Below are 5,221 nucleotides of genomic sequence, written 5' to 3'. Positions count from 1 at the left end.
ATATATATATATATATATATATATATATATATATATAGTGAAAGGATCCTGGAAGAACTCTGCATAGCAGAGAACCCAGAGAACCATCACCTCTGAACGATGAACATGAATTTGTAACATCAATCAAAGGCGTTTTAGATGATGATTCCAACATGAAAGTTGCTTAAAATGTTGCATCTAATGCTCGCCAGTCATCAATTTAAGCTGAAACATCATATAGATTATGAATTTGAGCTATGAAGAAATTGTTGACTTTTTTTCCCCAAATCTTTGACTCACGAATTAGAGCTCAAATCTAGGAGTTAGAATCTGAAACTTTGCACATAGATTCACGTGATGAAACCTAATAAATCTGCGTTTTTAATTTTTGCTATATTTTTGATTTTGAGATATTCAATTTTCTTACGAAGAACAGAGTGTTCCTGCACCCAAAATAAGCTCAATCTTCATGCAGATTGACTCAATCTGCACGCAGATTGACTCAATCTGCACGCAGATTGACTCCATCTGCACAATCTGCACATAGCTTGACTCGAGCTGCACCCAGATTGAAGGTCGAGTTGCACATAGATGAAGGTCGAGCTGTTGGTTCTCTCGGTTCTCTACCACTTCTGGTTCTCTCTGGATCCTCACCATATATATATATATATATATATATATATATATATATATATATATATATATATATATATATATATATATATATGTGTGTGTGTGTGTGTGTATATATGTGCGTATGTGTGTGTGTTGGGAAATTACGGTCTCACTAATTCCCACCACCCAGCCCAACAATAACAGTAAAGAAATAAGAACAATACACAAAACACAACACAAGATTTAACGTGGAAACTCCAAAACAGGAGAAAAACCACCGGCCCCCAAAGAGAAAAATACACTATATCACAAATTGTTACAATGATATAGAAGACTCTCTTAAGCCAACTACACTCTCCAAAATATTTAACTAATACAACTTTCAAACAAGGGTAAGAAATAAAGAAATAATCAAATACTTAAAGTGTATTGATTGGTGCAAATTAGAATGAAGACTTAGCCATTCTTTTATAACCAAGTCACCTACCTCCAACTTTCTCCTCCTACCTATGTGGGATAACATCCTTCACAAAGTAACCATATCAATTTTTCTATCAAAAAATAAAACCAACAAATCTCCACCTTTTTGATAGAAAAAGATAACCATACTTCAACATTATAAGGATAACCGATATAGATGCTTCCTCGACGACAACTTCAAGATCCTCATCTTCATGCCGATGACATTATCTCTCAAGAGATAAAACTTGCATCTTTACCGAAAATTGTCTAAACCGAAAATCATTGTCACAGACAATCATAACTCTTAACAAGAATTATCATACTCCACCATTAAGAGTATAGCACTTAGAATATCACATTCCAAGCATTTCACCTAGACACATGTTGTTGAACAACCAGCTGAAACTTTATGGTGCAACTTCCCTGTTTGGCTTTCCCGAAAGTTCCATCAGCTACAACATCAGTTTCCACCACACAACCTGCATCAACGCCAAACCAATGCCCATGTGTAATTGTGGAACCGCTAACGAACATCCCTTTTCACGGTGGCGCAGACACACCATGAGGATGACGTGACTTCAGAGGAATTCGTCACTCTCCGTAACAACGGAGACAATGTTAGCGTCTTTGGAGCCATTTGCCGGATTAGCTCCACCTGGACAATTAACCCTTACATGCCCAGTCTTCCCGCACCTCCAGCTGTAACAACCTGGAATTTTCCAACTATATTTATTAATATTTATTATTAATAATTGCGCTTTATTAAATGTATGCTTATACATTTTACTTGTTACCGTATTTAACTTTCCATGTCCCGACTTGTCTTTGTGACACACGTACTTTTCACGAATAATATTTGGAATATTATTTACGTTCATGATTAATTATTATTAATCATTTTTAATTAACTAATGTAAGTAGTTAATTACTTGGGCTTTTTATTTATTTGTTGGTTACTTGGACTTGGGCTTTTATTATTTGGACCTGAAAGCCCACCCTACACACTTAATGGACTAGTAAGCCCATCTTTTATGCTAGTGTTACATTAAGATTAAACATGGTTTAATTAAGCTCAGTAGGAGACAAATTATTCAAGCATGCAAGACCATTTCTCCATACATTTAACATATACACTTTCCTAGCATACAACAATAACCAACACATGAAAGCATCACTTTTGACTTCCCATTTTGGCCATAAAACCGTTTTCTCTCCAACCCCGGGAAAGAGCATTGGGAGGCGGTAAAATGGATTCTCAAATATCTTAAAGGTACAAAGAATCTATGTCTTTGTTACGGGGGAGCTGATCCAATCTTGGAAGGCTATAAAGATACGGATATGGCCGGAGATCCTGATAGTAGAAAATCTACTTCAGGATTCATTTACACTTTTGCAGGAGGAGCTGTTTCATGGCAGTCAAGACTACAGAAGTGTGTTGTATTATCCACAACTGAAGCAAAGTATATTGCTGCCACAGAAGCTGGAAAAGAAATGTTGTGGTTAAAGCGTTATCTTCAAGAATTTGGAATCAAGCAAAAGGAGTACAAGGTATATTGTGACAGTCAGAGTGCTCTAGATTTGAGCAAGAACTCCATGTACCATTCTCGTACAAAACATATTGATATTCGCTATCATTGGATACGCGAGGTAATTGATCGACAACTGTTGAGACTAGTGAAGATCCATACAAAGGAGAATCCTGCGGATATGTTGACAAAGGTGGTGACTCGAGAGAAATTGGAGTTATGCAGAGACATAATTGGAATGTTCGTGGATTCGGCTGGAGGGGGAGAATTGAAGGTTTCCAGCCTACAATCTAGAAGTCCACCTTCTAGATGTTCAAAGTAGTCTTCTTTGAACACCATGTGAAAGTAGCAAAGTTGAAAACGGTGACGGCCGCCAACCTTCCACGTTCACACGTCAACTTCCTCGTTCACACCTATCTACCGCTATAAGATCTTAGCTATAAATAGATGTGCAAACCTCAGTTGTAAATCATCCCAAATCACTCAGAGAAGTCTAGATAGTGTGTGTGAGTTTGAGAGTTTTTGTGAGTTTTGTAAATACTCGTGTAATCTACTCTTGTGAGTAATAGAGTTATTTTCTCTCAAATTTATATATCCTAACGCCCAGGCGATCCTCTCTTCCCATCACTTAATGATAGATATAGTTTGGATTTGTTTTTAGTTTATTATATTTTGGATGTTTAAAAAGGAAAAAAAAAACTATGACCTGCACGGGCCTTTCAATGTACTCAGTAATATGTTTGAATTGGATATGAAACTCACATCAGGTGACAAGTGGTCGACTCAGAATTTTTTTTCATCGTGGACGAATTTTTATTTTTATTTTTAAATGTAGGGATTTTTTGGCATTTTATTTTTAAATGTAGGGATTTTTTGGCATTGAGGTTTTGGGTAAAATATATAGTTTTTTGAACAAAATTTGAAGATTTTTGAGTAAAATACAAAGGTTTAGGGGCAAAATATGAATATTTTGGAGCAAAATATGAAGAATTTGGGATAAAAAAATCCACCGGAGATAAAATCGAAAAACTAACAAAATTTGCACTAAAAACTGAAAATCCACTGGGGGCGGGCGCCCCCTGCCCCTACATAGGTCCACCCATGCTGGTGACAATTTACAGGGGGGAAAAAATTAACGAAGATGGCATTTGGGTTAGAGTTCAAAACGACGGTTGAAACTAACATTTTCTAAAACCAAACTACAATGACGTCTTGCGTTGTTATTTATATTAGTAATTACGTAATCTATTATCGAGTCATTGCATGAGTGGTATAAGCTCTGGGTTGAACCTAATTCCTAGATGGCGAATGTTCGAATCCAGGTGGATTTTCTCAAGGATTCTGTTGTGATGAATAAAAGTGTATGCCCTAACCTTGATTTAATCCAAAGCACAACGGGTACCCAATGCGGCGATGAGGTGTGAAGAGTTTTCTCTTAACGCGTGTGTGAGTGACAAATGAGAGCATTCGATGTCAAAATAATTGTTCAAAAAAAATATGTAGTCTATTAAATATACTATGTATGTATTATCTGTTTCATTTCTATTGTAAGAAAATAGAAACCATTTGAGAAGCGGAGCATGCTGAATAATCAATCGAGCAATAGATCTTAAAAGAATTCCACCAAAAGAACCTAACAATCTCAACAAAAGAAGACATGATACTAGACCGCACAAATAGAGAAAAACACGACAAGTAACGAAACTATGGATTGACTTTGTATATTTTAGCGTCGATGATCTCCCGCCTAATATTTTTGCTGGATCGATTTTCAATCTTACAAGATAGAACATTTAAGGTGTCGTCTCCAATCAAATTAACCGATTAAGGTGGGATTAATCCACGGTCCGCAAATCTTTGGAAAGAACCTTTATTCGACGAAACATTAACCGCATTCGATGAACCGGCCTTATTATTTTTTTCTTTTTTGAAAGGCGATGAACCGGCAATGGCGATTCTAAGGCATAAGGGGTGGGGGTCCTATGACCCCACTAGTGTATAAAATTTTTATAGAATGTATACTTTAAATTGTATAGGACACCACTAAATTTAACTACGGGACCCTATATATTCGTAGTATTTATGATTTTTTAAAGGTAAATGACCACTAAATTACACTTCAAATATAATTAGCTTCGAAATTTTTTTTTGGGACCCCATAAGGTTTTCATCCTGGAATCGCCACTGTGAACCGGCCTTATTACCTTCTTGATATCCCATAAACAAATTTTGAGTAGCCCTTCGTAATTCAAGTCTTCATTTTGATATTTAAGCATATAAGAATCCGAAGTGAACGCGTCGATTGCCTTCTTTCTTGACTTCAAGTTTATTTCGCCAAGTTGATTTTTTGTGACGTTTCTATTCAAAACGTACCACAGTTTTAGCCTTATCGCCTTTTCTCTTTTGTATCCGTTATTGAAAACGTTTTCTTTTCGAAAATGTTTTTCTTTATTTATAAAAGTTTTCGTTATAAAAAAAAATTAAAAAAAAAAAAAATTCTCCATTTCGAGTGAATTCCTTTTCATACACACAATATATATCTCCTATATAAATAACAACATCTGCGAACACTTACAAACATTCTCTGATTGTACAAACACACACACTAAACCCAACAACACCAGCAAACACTTACAAAC

The sequence above is a fragment of the Rutidosis leptorrhynchoides genome, chromosome 2, assembly GCF_046630445.1.
Source record: "Rutidosis leptorrhynchoides isolate AG116_Rl617_1_P2 chromosome 2, CSIRO_AGI_Rlap_v1, whole genome shotgun sequence".
Classification (NCBI taxonomy): Eukaryota; Viridiplantae; Streptophyta; class Magnoliopsida; order Asterales; family Asteraceae; genus Rutidosis; species Rutidosis leptorrhynchoides.
This window is presented reverse-complemented; position numbering follows the sequence as displayed.